The following is a 21,326-nucleotide window of genomic DNA, read 5'->3' on the forward strand; positions in this document are numbered from 1 at the left end:
CTATTGAACAGCAAAAGCAATAAAAATTCTTTAAGTAATAATAATCCTCCACATTTCGTGATTGGGAAAAATAATAATTATGACAACAGGTCACATCACAAGCTTGAAATTTTATGCTATAATAATTTAAATATTTTACATTAAACTTTCAAAAAAGCATTATTTGAAGTAATATAATAAACTGTTTGAAGTGCACTGTTTTTGAAGGTAGAATTAAATTTAAGTCAATGGTCCTTTGATAGAACACGGCCTTGCTTTCTCTTGTTTCTATCTTTTCCAATCCATGCCAGCAGCAGCAGCCCTGCACTAATAATCTGTTGATAAGCGTGAGTAAACGAGGAGAGGGTCCAGCCCAGCCTCACCAGCGCGGAGAGCTCAACAATATATTTGTCTTTGCAGTTAGTCTACTCAAAATTCACAAAGAGTAAGTGTTAAGTGTTGTTGAGACAGAGACATGCAGACAAACAGATGGTCAAATCATAAACTATATAAAAAAGGGACAAAGAGTGAGTGCTCTGAAGGAAAAGGAAGATCCTTTAAGATAAGCATTTGTCCCCCAGAATTAGAGCTCAAGACTTCACCAGAAAGACACTATCAGAAACAAACCCTATCCAAGGACATTGCTTTCAAAATCCCTGCTTTTCAATCCTCATTTCTGTCTCAGGTCTGATCATTTGCTCTTGAGGTTTTGAGTCCAGATTGTCCCAAATATTCTCCTGCTGGGCCTGGGTGTTGCTGTCTTCCTTCCCGGTCACGGCCCACTCATGGCCTTGACCTGTTCACAAGCAGACTCTGTGCTCACAGCACAGGCTCCTCGTCTTTTGCCCGAGGCCTCTTAGGTAGTTTTCTACTCTGTTTTTCTTAGTCCAGTTATGACAGTCCATAGCTTGAAACAAAAATGATAACTTAATATTTATTAACTTTATATTTTAAAATAATTTTAGGTTTATAGGAGAGTTTCCACATATCTTTTTTTTCTTTTTTTTTTTTTTTAAGAGGAAGAAGAATTTTATTTTTTAGAAATTCAGCAGGACTGTTACCTGACACTGAGACAAATGGAAACCCAGAAAAGATCACACAATAGGGGGCAGCTAGGATGTGGCTTCTGAGATGTCTGAGCCACTCTGCACAGTATGGTTAGGGAGAGCTTCTGACAACCTCCTTTGGACAAGCAACAAACCACAGGGAAAGGTGACTGGAGCTACCAAGAGTCACATTCTTCAGAGGGTAGATGCTAGAAATTACTCAGTAATATCTGCGTTTTGTGTTTTATCAGTTCTGGGTTTTCTCTTTTTTTGTATGGTGTCTTCTTTTTTTTTTTTTTTTTTTTTTTTTTTAATCATACTTTTAAGTTCTAGGGCACATGTGCACAATGTGCAGGTTTGTTACATATGTATACATGTGCCATGTTGGTGCGCTGTACCCATTAACTCGTCATTTACATTAGATATATCTCCTAATGCTATCCCTTCCTCCTCCCCTCCCCACAATAGGACCCGGTGTGTGATGTTCCCCTTCCTGTGTCCAAGTGATGTCATTGTTCAATTCTTTTACTCAGTTTCCCCTAATGTCAGCCTTTTCCAGCATCATGGGATATTTATCAAAAGTTAAGAAATTAACCAGCCATACCCTAAAGTGGTAATAACTATAAATGACATCAAGACACCCTTTAGGTGCCACAGAAAAACTACAATGAAGAAAATATTATATGAAAGTGAAAATGTAAAGAAAGCTGAGCAGCAATATTTTCAGAAAATGTCAATTTTAAAATATGAGATAGTTAAATTGATCATAGGTAGATTAGTATAATGAATGAAATTACCAAATAACGAAGGTATATTATTATCAACATGTACAGAATATCACAGCATTCCAACAGAGAAACTAACAATGATTAGCTGGAGAATGTATCCAGAAACATGAAAAGAAAATATAAAAAATAAAACATAACCAAATAAAAAGATAAGTAAATAAAAACAATTTAAAAGACTGCAGTAGAAACACTAGAGATGCTTTTTCTTCTACTAGATTAATAAAGATAAAAAACTGCTGATCCACAATGTATTTAAGGATATGGTGAAATGCACCCTTCCAAGTACTTCAAACATTTAAAATCTTCCCAGTAGGCAATTTAGCAGTATGCATCAAACATCTTTAAAAGGTCAATACTTTTAATGTATTCTTTCTAATTCTAGGAAATTATCGTAGGAAAAATAATGGGGATTAAACAGCTACAAGAGTATTTTTAAAATCCTATTCTCACGACAAATGTATTGGTTTGAATCAAAGATTTAAATGCAAAAATTGAGGCTGGATGGGGTGGTTCAATCCCAGCACTTTGGGAGGCCAAGGGGGATGGAACACTTGAGGTCAGGAGTCCGAAAGTAGCCTGGCCAACATGGTGAAACCCCGTCTCTACTAAAAATACAAAATTAGCTGGGTGGGATGGTGTGTGCCTGTAGTTCCAGCTACTAGGGAGGCTGAGGTGGGAGAATTGCTTGAAGCCCAGGAGGTGGAGGTTGCAATGAGCCTAGATGGCACCACCGCACTCCATCCTGGGGGACAGAGCAGAGCAAGACTCTGTCTCAAAAACTAAACTAAACTAAACTAAACTAAACTAAAATAAAATAAAACAAAATAAATGAATCTTACTCTCGAAATGCTAGAGAAAGATATAGGAGAAACTTGACATAATCTTTAAGAGTATATGAAAAAAATGAAATGCCTGAAATATCTAATAAAAGAAACTTATTTCTCTTAAGCACTTTTCCATTTTCTGTTTTCTTTCCTGGAACTCTGCCTCCCTATCTCTACATAGCTCACTCACACTTAACTCAAGTCTCTGCTCAGAGATCAGCTTCCGTGCCCACCTGGTCTGAAACCCTGGCCCCTCCTCTACGCTGCCTTGCTGCACAACAACCCCTCACCTTGCTCTCTTTTTCTTCATAGGGTTTGTCCATGCTTTGGTGTATAATTGATATTTACTTGTGTGTTGCTCTCCCACTAGAAAATAAACCATTGAGAGAAGGGATATTTTTATTCATGATTATGTCCCCAGAGTCCAGAACAGGCACCTGAATATTTGTTGAATGCGTGCATGAATCAAGTAATGAAACACAGTATTAAATAGTGATCAAAAATGAGAATGTGGTTACACATTTACAGACAAAGCACAATATATAAAATGCATTACAATTAGAAAATATAGAAAATTGTTACAATAAAATAAAACTTTACACATAAGAGATATAAACTCATTCTCATAAAGCCAACATTTATTTTATTTATATATAACAAACTGCAAAAAAGTAATTGTGACTTAATAATAAGAAAGCAAACAACTTGATTAAAAATGGGCTTTCATCAGAGAAATGCAAATCTAAACTACAGTGAAATATCATCTCACCCCAGTTAAAATGGCTTTTAACCAAAAATGTAGGCAATAACAATTGCTGGCAAAGACGTGGAGAAAAGGGAATCCTCATACACTGTTGATGGGAATGTAAATTAGTACAACCTCTATGGAGAAGAGTTTGGGGCTCCTTATAAAACTAAAAATAGAACTAACATGTAATCTAGCAATCCTACTGCTGAGTATATACCTAAAAGAAAGGAAATCAGTATATGGAAGAAATATCTGCACTCCTGTTCTTTTTTCAGCACTATTCACAATAGCAAAGATTTGGAAGCAGCCTAATTCATCCATCAATAGACGGATGCATAAAGAAAATGTGGTACATACACAAAGTGGAATACTCTTCAGCCATAGGAAGAATGAGATCCTGTTGTTTGCAACAACATGAGTGGAACTGAACATCATTATATTAAGTGAAATAAGCCAGGCATAGAAAGAGAAGTATATTTTCACTCATTTGTGGGAACTAAAAATTAAAACAATTGAAGTCATGGAAACAGAGACTAGAGTAATGGTTACCAAAGGCTGCGAATGGTAGTGGGGATTAGAGGGTTGGTTAATGGGTACAAAAATATAGTTACATAGAATGAATAAGATACAGTATTTGATAGCATAACGGGGTGGCTATAGTGAACAATAATTTATTGTACATTTTAAAACAACCTTAAGAGCATAATTGGATTGTTTGTAATGTAAAGAAAGGATAAATACTTGAGGTGATGGATACTTCATTTCCAGGATGTGATTATTATGCATTGCATACCTGTATCAAAATATCTCATGTACCCCATAAATGTGTACACCTATTATGTTCCCACAAAAATTAAAAATTAAAAAAGTGCCAAAATCTTAACAGACTGCTCACCAAAGAAGATACGCAGATAGTAAACAAGCACATGAAACAATGCTCCACATCATATGACATTAGAAAAATGCAAATTAAAATAACGATAAGCTATTACTACACATGCATAAGCGTGAGTATAATCCAGTACTGTCAGTACCAAATGCTGGCAAGGATGTGGTTCAAAAAGAACTTTTATCATTGCTGGTGGGAATGCAATAGGGTACAGCCATTTAGGAAGGCAGTTTGTCAGTTTCACAGAAAATGAAACATAGTTTTATCACAATCCAACAATCATATTCCTTGTAATTCCTTTCCTTTCCATATTCCTTTCCCAAATATCGAATTTATCCCCAAAAAGCGTGAAAATCTATGTCTGCACAAAGACTGCACAAGTATGTTTATTTGTAATTGTCAAAATTTTGAAGCAACCAAATTCTCCTTTAGCAGGTGAATCGATAAACCTTGGTGCATCCAGACAATGGAACATTCTTCAGCATTAAAAAGAAATTATCTGTCAAGTCATAAAGAGACATGGAGGAAACCTAAATGCATATTTCTAAATGAAAGAAACCAATCTGAAAAGGTTACATACTGAATAATTCCAACTGACATTCTGGAAAAGCCAAAACTATGTGGACAGTTAAAACATTAGTGGTTGCCAAGGGATGGAGAAAAGGAGGGATGAATACGCAGAGCACAGAGGATTTTTAGGGCAGTGAAAATACTCCGTATGATACCATAATGGTGTATACATGTCATTATACCTTTGTCCAAACCCATAGAATCCACACCACCAAGAGTGAACACTAATGTAAGCTGTGGACTTGGGCTGATGGTGATATGTCAGTGCAGGCCCATCAGCTGTGATCGATGGAGCACTCTGGTGGGAAATGTTGACAATGGGGGAGGCTGTGTTTACAGGGGAGCAGGGGACTATAATCCAGTACTGTCAGTACCAAATGCTGGCAAGGATGTGGTTCAAAAAGAACCTTTATCATTGCTGGTGGGAATGCAATAGGGTACAGCCATTTAAGAAGGCAGTTTGCCAGTTTCACAGAAAATGGGATATCCCCGTATTACACAAATCTCTATACAATATTTCTCTCAATTTCCCAGAGAACCTAAACTGCTCTAACAAAATAAAAGTCCTAAACAGTTTAAAAAAAAAAAAAAGGTAACATGGGTACAGTATTGTAACCTAAGCTACAGATTTGATTTGGATTTTTTTCCTTTTATTTTCTTTCTTTCTTTCTTTTTTTTTTTTTTTTCTTAAATGGAGTCTCGCTCTGTCACCCAGGCTGGAGTGCAGTGGGACAATCTTGGCTCACTGCAAACTCCGCCTCCCGGGTTCAAGCCATTCTCCTGCCTCAGCCTCCCAAGTAGCTGGGACTGCAGGCGCCCACCACAATGACCAGCTAATTTTTTGTATTTTTAGTAGAGACGGGGTTTCTCCGTGTTAGCCAGGATGGTCTCGATCTCCTGACCTCATGATCCGCCCGCCTCAGCCTCCCAAAGTACTGGGATTACAGGCGTGAGCCACTGCTCCCAGCCTTGATTTGGATTTTACCAGTTTTTGCCTTAATATCTTTTCCTTCTTCAGCATTCAACTCAATATTCCTTTGTTGCATTAAATCATCACCTCTCTTTACACTCCTGCAAGCTGTGACAGTTTCTCAGTTTTATCCTGTTTTTCACGACCTTCGCACTTTTGTAAAATGTCTCTGTATTTGGGTAAAAAAATCTAAAATGAATGAAATATATCTTGGAGGTGGAAGATTATATAAAAGGTCGTTCATTGTTTAAAGTTTTTGGTTAAGGTACGCTTTTAAAAATTATAGTCACATCTATATGAGTGGTTTTGTTATGCATATTAAGTGTGGCTCTATTTCAGTGAGAATCCTACCCCACTTCATGAGTGACGCTGCTAAATGAGAAGGGAAGTGGAAAGAGTGAGAACAATGCATTACCATTGACAGCACAGCACAAAAGCTGGCTAGGATAGCATTGTATTGAGTCCAGTAAAGGAATTGAAATTTAATTAGGTTGAAAGAGAATTTAAGTATCTGGGCAATTGTATCACTCCGATCTCTGTCAGTATCACATTCATTTAACATTCCTAAAGTAATTTTTTGAGAGTCTATATTGACCCAAGTATTTTGCTAGACACCAGGGATATGATGGTGACAGAGACACCAAGGAAATTAAAGATTAGTGGGAAGATAGCTAAAAGAAGAGAATTCAACACAATTAGATAAATTCTGTTGTAAGGGCTAAAACAAATTTCTATGTGAACATATAAAAGACATGAGAAAGTTTTTTGCTGTAGATAATTTAGAAAAATAAACCCTGAAACTTTTAAGAAAAGTAAAAGTTGACTGGAGAGGAAAAGAGGGGAACAGAAAGAAGCTAATTTTGGAAGACACCATGTTTAAATGGCTGTGGGGCAGGGTTGGGCAGTGCTGGGCTTCGGAAGTACAGGTCTAGAAATCTGAGCACAGACCAGTTTAACGTGTGATGGCTTGTATGGGACAGTCTCAGTTGGCCTTCCTTGTGCCTAGCTGATCTGTGCCCGTTTTCCTTCAAGTGTCCTGGTGTGAATGAGAGACTGCACAACCCTCTGGAGAGAATACAGGTTATTCTTTGTGCATATTATGGGGATATGGACTTGATTGGGTGAGCACAACTAGAAGTAGAAGGAGGTGCAGGAGTCTCCTGACATCTTCATTTTGGTTGGTTGAGCTTGAGGCTCTTATGAGACATTCATGCAGAAATAACCACTAGATAATTCAATATAGGACAATATTGAGAAATATGTGGATGTGTGTGTGTATATGTATACAGAAAGAGACAGGTAGAATCAATTAAAAGTAGGGTGCATTCCAGAGAACACTGTGATATATAATGATTTAGCAAACATATTTCTATTCTGTTTAATTGCATCTCTGGTTCCTCATCTATAACTAGGGCTAATATGACTCACTTCTCAGTGTTATGAAGATGAAATAAAATAGTACATAGTATATAAGCACCTATATCCAGCAATGTCCATATAGAGAGAGATATATAGCTATTACAATTTATTCATATTTATGTATTTTTTGCTAAACATACATGGCTACCATTCATTTTCCTGTGTCACTGCAGTAGAAGAAAAAGGGAAGCTCTCATAACAACACTTTACTTGAGGGCTATATTATGACATCAGGTAACTAGGTATTTGAAGTGATGTACTTCTTCCTTTTAAATTCCCATAGGATAGTTTAGGGCAGGCCAGTTTGCCTGAAAGCAGAATGACAAGAGGAGAATAATAGACCCATGAAATTGTGTTTTCCTTTTTATTTGTGAGAAGTTAGAATTCTGCCTTTGATTATGCCCTATCTGTGTGGCTGGCCTTCAGGGATCTTGAAGATTCTGGGTCATCATAGTGGCCGTAACACCTTGTGCTAGCTAAGCCTGTAATAGCATGCTTAATAAGGCTTATAAAGAATGACCTGAATTCCTCAAACAAAACAAGCTCTATTCAGAGGTGGCATATGGATTTTTCTTTCAAAAGATAAGCCAAGAAGAAGTAGATGATTAAAGGCAAAATAGATCCACAGGTCACTAATGGTGTAGAGACATACAGAATTACAAAAAGCAAGAACTAGTTAACAGAATTTATATCTAAAGGAAATAAAACAGGGACACATAGCCACACAAAGGTTGAGCAAAGAGAGCCCGTGTCGTCCTTTGGTTACTCACTAACAAGGGAGCCTGGTGTTGGATGCTGACTCAGCAACTGCAGAACTTGGGGAAACTGGGTCAGGTGTGCCTTCCCTAGCAGCTATGATGATTCCACAAAAATTAAACCTGAAGAAGTCGAATTAAGAATTCAGACGTTTCTATAGGTAAGCTTGAGCATTCTTTCTAACAGTAATTTGCTAAGAAGCAATTTATTTAACCCTAGGAATTTGTTAGTCTCATTTTGGAACCAAATATCTTTTCTGTGAAAACTTCACGATGAGCGTCTTCTCGCTGGTGCCTCTCCCTAGAGAATCAGGGCTGGGAGCCATGAGGCAGGGAAGCTAGATCAAAACAGCCAGTGTTCCTTGGAGGAAGGCTCCAAATTTATCCTTTCCAAATGTATTTATCTATTTCATACCGCTAGGAAGGGTAACAGATGCGCAAAGTTTGGGAAAGTTTCAGCCAAGTCTGTCTCTCTGCCTGTGTTTATAAAATAATAAAGAAATAAAAGAAGTGTCATTGGGACAACGCCCCGCACATTGATTACACATTTTCTATCGATGTTTTGATGCTGCTGCCATGGCGGAACTGATCTTGCAGCCTCTACTGCCTGAAGTGTTCACTTTCTGTCCCTTTACAGAAGTCTGAGGATCCTCAAACTACACCAACTAGTTTATTAAAAAAGATATGTGGGCCAGGAAGCCAACCCAGTTTCTTTCACCTTCATCAAAATGAAGATGTCAGGAGACTCCTGTACCTTCTTCTACTTCTAGTTGTGCTCATCCAATCAAGTCCATATCCCCTTAATATGCACAAAGGGTAACCTGTATTCTCTCAAGAGTGTTGTGCAATCTCTCATTCACACCAGGACACTTGACGGGAAATGGGTACGGATCAGCCAGGCACGAGGAAGGCCAACTGAGACTCTCCCAGATAAGCCATCACATGTTAAGTGTTTAGGAAAATGAATGACAGAAGGACTGGGGAATCAAAAGCCAAGTGACTATTTTTTTCTTATGACTGGGAGACCCTTCCATGAGGAAAACATGGGGGGAGAAAATTCATTCTTAACTTTAAAATGTTAAACTAATTTTAAACTAATTTATGCAAACTTGTGTAGCATAAAAATCAAAAGATAAAAAGGTCCTACACTAAATTATTCTTCTGAGTCTGTCCCCAGCTCCCCAGAGACATTCATACACTAAATTATTCTTCTGAGTCGGTCCCCAGCTCCCCAGAGACATTCAGAGTTGTATGTTATTTATGTTTCTTCCAGAGTTAATGTATGGCATGCCACACACACACACACACACACACACACTCATATGCAATTATATATGCATACATCTGAAAACAAACACATTTTAGGCTACTTGATATTTTGCTGTAATAAAGTCCAATTTTCACTGCCCCATAATGATGTATTTTTAGATTTTTCTAATATATTTATCTTACAAAAAATGATGAATGGGGTATTTTTGTTCATATAACATTCTGCTCATATGTGAGTATAGCTGTAGGATAAATTTCTAGAAGTGGAATTGCTGAGGCAAAGGGCATGGCATTTGCATTTATAATTTAAAGATATTACCAAATTGCCTGCAAGTTTTCCGCAATTCAAGCTATCACCCAGTCTGTAGGAAAATGGATATTTCCCTGCACACTCACCAACACGGCATCTCGCCACAGATGTGAATCAATACCAACATGAACGATGAGCAGAGGCCCCTTTCCTGCTGCTGCGAAGGCAGTGTGCCTCCATCTTCCATGCTTTTATCTATCATAGGAAAAAAACAGGATTTAAATGTAAAAGTTGGACAAAATCACCCATCACAGACTATTTTAACCCAGCTTAGGAGGTTGTTAAAATTGGTATGGACAGAATGTCTGGATGGAAAGAAATTTTGAATAAAACTTTAAAAACCCTGAAGAAGTAGTCCTTGAAAAGTTTAAATGTGCCCTGAAATGCATCTGGGTTATAATAAATGATAGAGCATCCAAGAGAATGTGGAAGGCACATTTTTATTGAATGTCTGTGTTTTAGTATGATTATATTTGCAATCCTGATATCATCAGGGTTTGAACCGTAAAATAGAGGCCACTCTTTGTGTACAAGGAATGAATGATTTTAAAGAAGGGACTTAAAAATTTGTACAACAACTGGAAGGGCTGTAGAACTGCAGGTCAGGAGGTCATCACCAAAGTAGGTGACTCTGCAGAGCTGGCCTTAAACCACCCTGGACAGTTCACCAGCTCAGGCCAAAGCACTCATACATAGCATTGTCAAGAAACTCAGCTGGGCTGCTTTAAGATTTAGGCCTGTCCCATCTGCTTGCAAGTGTCTCTGTAAAATGAGTCTCTTCTCCTCCATCTTCCACACTGGGTGTAAGAGCTTCTCATTGGACATACCAACCTTAACCCATATGGCGAGTGGAATTCAGGAACTGTTGTTCTCAACTTTGGGGTAATACGATTTTTGAACCATACTGTGAAACTGATATTTTTTCTCTTAACATTGTATCATGAACATCTCCCATAGCTTTTAATATATCATAAATATTTTATAAACACATGATTTTTATAGGCTCTTTTATTCTATGCAATATTGTCAGACTTTTTTTCTACTATAAATAGTTTTGAAAAGTATATTCTGATACATGAAGTTTTTATATCCCTGATGATGTCCTTCTTGGCTATTCCTAAAATTGAAATTAAGGAATTAAAAAGAAGATATCTTTTATAGGGAGAAAATAATTCAAAGATTTGGATCAGAATAATTTATAATTCCCTAACATGTATCTGTAAATGATTGTTATCCTTTTAGAAACACTATATATTTTCATCAAAATAATTTAAAACACATACATATAAACACACAAGAAATGCTGCCAACTTGATAGAGAAATAATGGCATCCCATGTTGATTGAAATGTTTATTAATGAAGTTGAGCAAATTTCTTATACATGTTGCTTCCACTGCTCCAATATCTTAAAAGTGCTCTGCCTTCGAGGAACCTCCATCCCAATTTTTGTAATGACTTTACTAATTTATATTCCCACCAACGGTGTATAAAATTTCCCTTTTATTCATATCCTCATCAACATTTGTTACTTTTTGTCTTTTTGGTAATAATTATTCTAACAAATGTGAGGTTGTATTTCACTGTGATTTTGAATTCCATTTATCTGATGATTAGTAACATTGAATATGCTTCGTATACATGTTGGCCATTTGTATGTCTTTTCTGAAATGTCTATTTAGGTATTTTGTTCATTTTTAAATCTGATTTTTGAAGTCGTTGCTTTATTTCTTAGTTATTTGTGTTTCTGTATATTCTGGATAGTAACCCGTGCAAATGCATAGTTTGCAAATGCTTTCTCTCATGCCGTAGGTTGTCTCTTCATTTCATTCCTTGTATTGATTGTTTTCGTTTCTGTGCAGAAGCTTTCTGGTTTGATATAAAGCTTTTTCTTTGTTTAGTTTTTTTTTCTTTTTTATTTTGTTGACTGTGCTTCTGAGATCCTATTCAAAAATCTTTGCCTTGTCCAATTTCATGAAGCATTCCCCTGTTTTCTTCTAGTAGTTTCAAAATTTCTGACCTTACACATATGTCTTTAATCATTTAGATTAATTTTTGTATATGGTGAGAGCTAGGGGTCTAGTTAAATTCTTCTGCATATGTATATTCAGTTTTTCTTACATCTTTTTTTTTGAGACTGAGTCTCACTCTGCTGCCTAGGCTGGAGTGCAGTGGGGCGATCTTGGCTCACTGCAACCTCCGTCTCCCGGGTTCAAGTGAATCCCTTGCGTCAGCGTCCCAAGTAGCTGGGATTACAGGCACCTGCCACCACGCCTGGGTAATATTTTTTATTTTTTATCCTTTAGTAGGTGTGGGGTTTTGCCATGTTGGCCAGGCTGGTCTCGAACTCCTGACGTCAGGTGATCAGCCCACCTCGGCCTCCCAGAGTGCTGGGATTACAGGCATGAGCCACCGTGCCTGGCCCTCTACATATTTTTTCTTTTAAAAAAGACTGCCCTTTTCATAACGTTAGTTCTTTGAGCCTTTGTAACAATCTCATTACTGGTTATATATCCATAGGAAAAGAAATCAGTGTGTCAAAGACATACCTGTACACCCGTGTTTATTACAGTGCTATTTACAATAGTCAAGATATGGAATCAACCTAAATGCCTATCTACAGATAAATGAATAAAAAATTATACACACACACACACACTAGAATACTATCCAGCCATAAAACAGGATGGAATCCTGTCATTACAACAACATGAATGAACCTTGAGGGCAACTATGTTAAGCGAAATAAACCAGGCACAGACAAATACCACGTGATCTTAGTTATATGTGAAATCTAAAAAAATGTTGATTTCATAGAAATAGTAGCATAGTAGTTACCATAGGCTGGGGATGGGAGGCTGGGGGAACTGGGAGAAATTGGTTAATGGATACACAGTTACAGTTAGACAGGAAAAATAAATTCTGGTATTCTATTACAAGGTAAGGTGACCATAGTAAATAACAATGAATAATGCATATTTCAAAATGGCTAGAAGAGAAGATTTTGAATGTTGTCACCACAAAGAAGTAATAAATGTTTAAAGTGACAAAGGTGGTAATCATCTTGACTTCATCATTTCATAGCCTTTGAAACATCACATCATAGCCCACCAATATCCAGAATTGTTTCCTGTCAAAAAATAAATATAAAACATGCTGTACTATAAATATTATCATGAAGTGTTGGGATAATTAGTAATGAAATTGGATTTTTAAATGTCTGTTTCTGTTTTTTGTGAAATGCTTTTCTTGCACACAATTCTCAAGCTGTTCCTTCTATTGAAAGTGATAGTGACAAAGGCATAATCCCATTTCATCACTGATGCTGGAAAAACATGGCAGTTATTCTCAATGTGTGGGTGGAACTACAGTAGTGAAGAAACATATCTGTCCTCCCCCAAGAGAATCTGGGGTGCATTTCAAGGGAGTGTACACCCTCAGGGTTACATATCGTAGCTCCACAGCTTTGTATAGTAGCAGGTGTGCCTTGCAGGCTGTGTGCCTAAGAGTGCGAGCATGTGTTCCCACTACCATAAACAAAAATAAGATGTATATTTTATACGGCTCCACCTTCTTTTTGAGGCATGATAGCTTTGTACATTTACTTATGTATATTCATTCAGTTGTTATTCATTCATTAGATCCAACGTGATCAGATTCAGTTGTTGAGCAATTAGCAGGAACACTTTTCAATATAGTTCAATTAAAGCTGTAAAATTCTTTGATCTCAGAAATGTGTCTATTAATGTAATATTCTTATTCCTGTAAGGAAATTTGGGATAAGCCAAAAACATTACTGGGTGTCTCCAGTGGAAAATCATACATTGTTTAGAACACACACTTTCACATTGCCTTTTAATACCTTTGAGCTATTATACTTTTGTAAGTTGTAAATAATTGCTAGCAGTGAGAAAGAATTCTTGCCTATAGATCTGCAAATTAATTCTGTTTTCTGGAGGTCCATTAACTTCCCACTCAGGTATCCTGCCACCTCATCCTCCCTGACTCCTATGCCAAAAAAGGCAGTTGTGAGTCTACCTAAAATTGCATTTCCTCATCTCTCCTCTCTCTGTCTCTCTCTCTCTCTCTAGATATATATATATACACGTATATATACACATATATACATATACACATATACGTATGTACACATACATGTATGTACATACATATGTATATATATGTATATGTATATATATATAGAGAGAGACAGACAGAGAGAGGAGAGATGAGGAAATGCAATATATATAGGTACATATATATGGTTATATTTATATATACATATGGCTATATTTACATATATAAAGATTTCTTTGAACCTATTATAACATTTTCCTGATTCCTTCCTTAATATAGAGTTAAAGTCTCTCTGCTTTGTGTGTGTATATATGTGTGTGTGTATATATATTGAAGTCATAATTTATCACTTTTGCAAATTGTATTTTAGAATTCTATTTTATTATTTTTATTTTTTTGGTCGTGATAAAGTTGTGAGTATGGTCATATGTCAGGAAAAGATTCAAATCTGTCTTTTGGGAAAGAGTTTCTTATTAACATTATCTATGCCACAGGTTATTATTAAGGTAAATGCAAATCAATAATTACAAAACAGTTAAAATTATCCCATAAGCCAGTGTGGTGACACGTGTCAGTAGTCCCACCTACTCAGGAGACTGAAGCAGGAGGACTGCTTGAGCCCAGGAGTTCAAGACCAGCTGGAGCAACATAGGTGACACCTTGACTGTAAAAAAAAAAAAAAAAAAGAAAAGAAAAACCCATAATGAAGATTTATCTAGGATCTCCCTCTGTACTGTTTCCAAACTATATTCGTGTATAATCAAAAACTAGATACTATTTTATGGACTCTCCCAAAATTGCCCCAAAACTTACCATTTTCTATAGACTCCTACAAGAGTCATGGACAAGTATTTCCTAAAGTGAATTAAACAAGTGAGTTCACAGAATACAGATATTTTAAGACATTGAGGTAGAACCAAAGAACAAAAGAGAGTATACATACTCTTTAAGAGAGGGGTATAAGAAAGATCTTCATAAATAAGAACTATGTGGGAGACGCTCCATTCAGGAGGGGATGCTTGAAGGGAACTTCACCAGCAGGGACTAGCCTCTTACGGTGGCAGGACAAGAAGACTGCCAAGGGTGCACGGTGAAAGGCAGGCCTTTTGTTAGAACTATTATATGGGAAGGAGAGGCTTTGGGTCCCATACCTATTAATAATAGCTGACACTTCATTATGTAAACAACTAAAAGAAGTAAATTTAAAATAACCCTGTTGGTGAAACAACAGATTGGCAAAATGATTGAGGAAACCAAGACAAGAGCAAAAAGAAAAAATTACTTAGGAGAATTTGTAGAAAGATGCACAGACAAATCGGGAAGATTTGGGGGTAAAAATATAATCAGATTAGGTGAGAGAGAGCGACATTTGGCATGACATTTGAAATTGGTCAATTTTATTTAGAGAGGGAGAAAGCCCAGAGTCCTCTGGCAGAGTCTTGTTCCTTTAGGCCAAAGGCCAAGGCCTCAAGCAGCAGCAAGTCCCAACTCCACTACCTGGGGCTGACCCTGTCCAGGCTCCTCATCAGACCCTATGCAGCACACTGATTCCCCTTGGCCAACCTCTCCAGGGACAGGTAGGGCTGATGCTTCATTTTCATGTAGCTCAGAAAACTGCAAGACAGTATCCTCACCATGAAGGTAGACAATGCTGTCCTCTGTCCTCTGAGAGCTTTCTCTCTCTCTCTCTGTCTCTCTCTCTCCTACTCCCTTCCTCCCTCTTTCTCTCTGCCTCTCTGTCTCTCCCTCCACCTTCTCTCTTTCTGTTTTTACTTTTCAGATAAAGTGACAAACCAAGGTTAATTCAAATCCCTCATTATGCAAATGTGTTAAGAACAACACCTTGCTTGTTTGTTGTTTAGCTCACCTTTTGTTTTGATAGGACTTCCAGGACATTTTCATTTGATCTTTCAGTAACACTAACTTATGAGGCAACATTTAGATGCATTCAGGTCTTGAACAAGATTACCATTTTCTGCCGGGTGCGGTGGCTCAAGCCTGTAATCCCAGCACTTTGGGAGGCTGAGGCGGGCGGGTCATGAGGTCAGGAGATGGAGACCATTCTGGCTAATACGATGAAACCTTGTCTCATACAAAAAATTAGCCAGGCATGGTGGCAGGCACCTGTAGTCCCAGCTACTCGGGAGGCTGAGGCAGGAGAATGGCATGAACCTGGGAGGCGGAGCTTGCAGTGAGCCGAGATGGCGCCACTGCACGCTAGCCTGGGCAACAGAGTGAGATTTTGTCTAATAAAAAAAAAAAAATTGCCATTTTTTATGTCTCTCTCAATAATCAAAACACAGGGATATTTTGGAGATTACTCTATTTTTTCTACTTCTGAACACGTCAGTATTTCCAATGAAAATAAATTGGAAATACTTTCTTAAAAGATGCAATTGTTCTTAAATTTATCCATTAATGTAAAAATAGTTATTCAGCACATATTTTGTGTTGGCATCCCAACACACTATAAGTAAATTAAGCAAAATAGACATTGTTTCTCAAGAAATTTATATTCTTAATGATGCAAAAATAATGAAGTAGTTACACAAATTAAAAACATAATTATAAGATGCTCTCAGAGTTAGTAAGCGTTTGAAGTGGGAGAGGCGTAATGATACCACATAGCTTAAAACAGTTTCTATGTTATGTAACAAATTTCTTGGGAGACTTCCAGATAGGACAGGAACTCCATTTCTAACTCAAGCTAATTTCTGCATGGCTGTATGGAAAAATGAGTACAAACAGCTATAGGGAAAAATCAACTCATTACAAAAGCATTTTATAAGTATATTCGGAGGGGAAGAGTAGTTGATAAAGATAACTGTATTAGTCCATTCTCACACTGCTATGAAGACATACCCGATACTGAGTAATTTAAAAAGAAAAGAGGTTTAATTGGCTCATGGTTCTGCAGGCTGTATAGGCTTCTGCTTCTGTGGAGGCCTCAGGAAACTTACAATCATGGCGGAAAGTGAAGGGGAAGCAAGCACGTCTTACATGGCCTGGCTGGTGGTTGGAAGAGAGAGAGCGGGGAGGTGACACACACTTTCAAACAGCCATATCTCCTGATAACTCTGTCAGAGAACAGCAAGGGGTAAGTCCGCCCCCAGGATTCAGTCACCTCCCACCAGGCCCCTCCTCCAACATTGAAGGTTACTATTGGACAAGAAATTTGGGTGGGGACACATGCCAAACCATATCAATAATCATGCATTTAGATGTGAGTTGTATGTGAGCATTATTTGAATTGTGTGCAGTGGGGTAGGGGGAACAGCAGGGTGGGTGACATATTTCATTCTCCTGGGCAGTTTCAGATTGAGAGTTTAAAGAATATCAGCCCAATCTGCCAGTGGATAGCTTTGCTCAACATTGTGAATAACATGGTATTTATCTTCTTCCTGGATTATCTTCTTTTGGAAAATGTCAGCTGTGAGTGAAGGCAGGTTGGGGAAAAGCACTAAGGCCTGTTCTCATCTACAAGGAAGGTTTCTGCCTGTGCCTTTTCCTTACTGAGCAAATTTACCAAGTCATGGAGAGGAAGCAAACAGCTGTGAAGGTGACAAATACCACATTTGCCACTCGGCTTCTGGTGATCCCCAGGCCGTCAGCAAAGCCAGAGGAAACCTGTGTGCTGGCTTCGGGGAGACATTTGGGATGTACTGGATGTAGCCAGCTGTGAAATATTACAGGTCATTGCTATCCACATATTGTATTTTACATCTGGCTTAGGTAAACGTCCTATTCTTCATTTTAGGTTTACCAACTAAAGGAGCTGAACCATGGATTACAATTGCCTTCCAAATTTATTATGGGCAGCAACTAGACCTGTGTGAGTGTGAGAGAGAGAGAGAGTGTGTGTGTGTGTGTGTGTGTCTGTGCTTGCTAAGAAAACATATTCCTGAATTCTTCCTAAATTACAGAAGACTGTCTTTTCTGAAAACAAAAGCATTACGTTTTAGGCCATCCTTTTTCATGCAAATGAGACAGTTTTGGGAACATACTGTGGTACAGTTTGTACACATTTTGCTCTTCTTCATCAATGTGAAGATAACACCCAGAGGCTCTGGGTTTATGTAATGGCTAAGTCAGATGTGATGAAAGAAATGTTTCAAGAATGTTGAAAAATAGTGTAAATATTTAGTTACAGAAGGAACAAGATTTATATACCTTCTATTATAAAATTCTACTGACTAATTTCAGCTCTAAGATCCCAGCCCCTCATTCACTCTAGAATGCACATCTCAGTTTGATTCTGAAATATGAAGGCATTTTCATTTAGCAGGTATTCATTCACCATATTATCTTCCAGGTACTGTGCTAGTTCTTGTAGATACCAAAGATGTTAAGAGAGACACGAACCCTCTGTAATGGCATTTGTAGTCTGGAGAGAAAACAAAATTAAATAAGCAATTCCTTTAAAAAGTGATGTACTAAGTTTCTTGTATGGAAGGTGAAGTCAATTATGTGAACCCGTAGCAAAGGTTGTTAACTCAGAGGAGAAAGCTTCTGGAAGGCTTTGCATCAGAAGTATTTTCTTAGATGGAATTTGGAAGAGCACCAAAGAAGATTTGGAAAAGGCATTTTTTTAGGCCAGTGTGATGACATGGATGTTCAAAGAAACAAAAACAAAATTGAATAAAACAGAATTTAAAGTCAGCATAGTAAGATAAGGTTGGAGAGTCATGTTAAGCAATTTGCAAGTAGTTTTAAAGGTAAAGGAAGGCCACTGTCAGGTGTCCTGTGCTTATGTCACAATGCTCGGGATCCATGAGGTTAGGAATGAATTCTGCAAGAGCAGCCTGCAGTGGACGTGAAGAACAAGTGGTCAGAGGCCAGCTCAGAAAAGCACAACAGAAAGATGTCCTCAGGATCTCCAAGGGGAAGAAAGGACTTCCAGAGGTCAAGGGTAGATGAGCAGTTCTATGGGAAGGTCTAGCAAAATAAAAAAGCTACAATTTGTCTGCTGGAATAATTGGTTCCAAAGAATCAAAAGTCATCTCAGAAAGATGGTTTCACTGAAGTGGCACGATTATGTGACTAAGCCAAAGAGAAGAAGTCAGACATGTACTGAAGTGGAATGCAAGCACTCAGGGAGGAATGTGGGGTATAACCGAACACACAGGCCCAGAGAAGCCAGGTGGGGTCAATTCCAAAGCACAGGGAAGGGAAAACTCTTCCATTGAGGAAGACATATCTGAAATGAGATTGGTTCCAAAGCACACGTGTGTCTGTGACTGGAGATACGAAATGGGAACTCCATGTAGGTGACTCCTCTTGTGTGTCAATAGAAAATCAGACGATATCCTAAGGATAACTGTGGATATAAGTTGGAATGGAGAATTGAAGATATTGCAATTGAAATATATTTGTGGAGAAAAGGAAGGAGGCCAAAGTGAGAAAATTGTAATACATATTCAGTCAAAATAAAAACAACTTCATTTATATACAGGTGCCTTTATCTTTTATGTAACAATTAATAATGCTTCTCCAACTATCAATGAGGAAGTAATTTTTTTTGATCCAACATAGAAAGGTAACTTTGTAAAAAGAATAAATGTATCTCAGCAATGTCAAGTTGCTGTAAGCATTTCTAAATGTTACTCTCACTTGCTTACTAAACCACCATGGACAGACCCCACTTGTCTGCAGATTATGTCAGGCATGCATAGCTAGATAGAAACAATCCTCAAGGCGGATGGTACCTCTGCTCCACCAGTTCCTGCAAGGAGCCAAGTCTTTTCTCTCTTGGGGCACTCCATCTCATAGACACACTGACTCATGAAGAAAACCAAGTCTTGCGGTCTTTAGTGATAGTTCACCTTAAGTGAGAATAATCTCTCACTCTGAGAGGGAAGATATTTAAGGACAAATGCAAGCTCTGGCCCAGAAGCACAATAGGCTCGTTAACCAGTGTGCAGTATCTTCTCATGCTGGTGCCCATGAGTTTACGGTGGCTGTATTTTCATGAGCATGAAATTTTCATCAGCTTTGCTCAGCATTCCAGGTACCTGCATGTAGTTCACTGACCACTGGATTCCTCCAGGGCGTGAATATTGACAGATATGTCAGAAAGGCAATGAGACAGGAAAGGCTGAGATAGTGGCAAGACAGGATTAAATTTCTGAATTTGGAGCTGTAAGTAGATATGGCAGGAGATGGCTATATAAGGTTAAATGGAGGGTTGATAGACTGGTACTCACAAAACTTAAAAGGCTAGTATGTTGGGAATAAATTATCAAGTGATCTGGAATAGAGGAGGTTGTGAACAGAGAGTGGATTGTATGGATTTACTATTTTAGGGGGTGACAAGAACAAGAGAGTAGGAGGTTCATAGTGTGGGTATATTGGGAAGGTTATAGAAATTGAGTAAAATAGATTACCGGAGTTATCTCTGGTAACAAAATTAAAGTTTCTGAAGATGGTGAATGGGTCATGAATGTGGGTCTTCAAATTGTGTAGGATGATAGAAGATGTGTAAGTACAACAGAAGAAGTCTAAGAGATACCTGCCAATTTCGTAGCAACTGAAAAAAAAAACCAGCCGAGAATGCAACAGAGAACAGTAGCAAAGAGGAGCACAGAGTGGCAAATACAAAATACAAAAATTCAGAGTATTTATTTATGTACTTTTTGTTTGTTTGTTTCAGAGAATGATAGAGAAGTCAGGGTCTGACACAAGCAGCAATGAGCAACAGGCAGTCACTCCAGGGAAAGGCCAAAGGCAGAATATAATTCTTGGAACTTTTGTGTAATTGAGTTGTGGTAGAAAATGTCAAATTAGGGTTTTCTCTCCTTTCGTGGACTGACAAAACAATGATTCTTTCATTGGGTGATCACATTGAGACAGAGGTTTTTATTTTTTTTTAGTTTGGTCTCTATTAAATGCAGTGACTAAGCAATGTCCAGCTATTACCTGTGCTAGGAATATAGACTAAAAGATTTTAGTCCTGGAGCCAACATTGTTCTTTCTGTGAATGTGGTTGAAGAACAAGAGTTTTTGTAATCTACATTGATGATCATATAGGGAGTTGCTCATATCTCTTAACAGTAAATGAAAGTGTTTTTCCTGATATCCTTATTGTTCTTAGCAGAGCTAAATCCAGTTAGTAAGTTGAATTACATTTGTGGCATAAATAAACAAGCTACACACACAAAAAAACAACCACACACACAGGCACACACACAGATACACATACACAGACACACACACACACAGACACACACACACACACACACAGAAATTCACAGAATCTATTTGAATGGGAATTCTCCCTTGTCATAGGCAATAGAAGTTTTTAGTAAATGTTAGTGTTAGTAAATGTTTAACAACTAGTTCTCTAGAAAAAAACATGTGTGTGTGTGTATACCCACACTAGTATGCTAAAAAATGTTTACTGATATTAAGAATGCATAGCACTGAATTTACAAATTACTCTAAAATGTATCACACCTTTTACTATAAATTCTTATAGCCAATTTATTTTAAATGAAAGCTTTCATTGATTTTGGCTACACTCTTGCCTATGTAACCAATCTGTGGTAAAATTGTATCATTATTTGTTAAAATCAGACTACAAATAAAGACTTGATTACTATCTGATTCAGCAAATAAGTCATTAGTGTCATCAATGAATGAGTGCAAGTCTGCCACGAAGGTTTTCCTTATGCTAAAGACTATGGCG

The sequence above is a fragment of the Macaca thibetana genome, chromosome 3, assembly GCF_024542745.1.
Source record: "Macaca thibetana thibetana isolate TM-01 chromosome 3, ASM2454274v1, whole genome shotgun sequence".
Taxonomy (NCBI): domain Eukaryota; kingdom Metazoa; phylum Chordata; class Mammalia; order Primates; family Cercopithecidae; genus Macaca; species Macaca thibetana.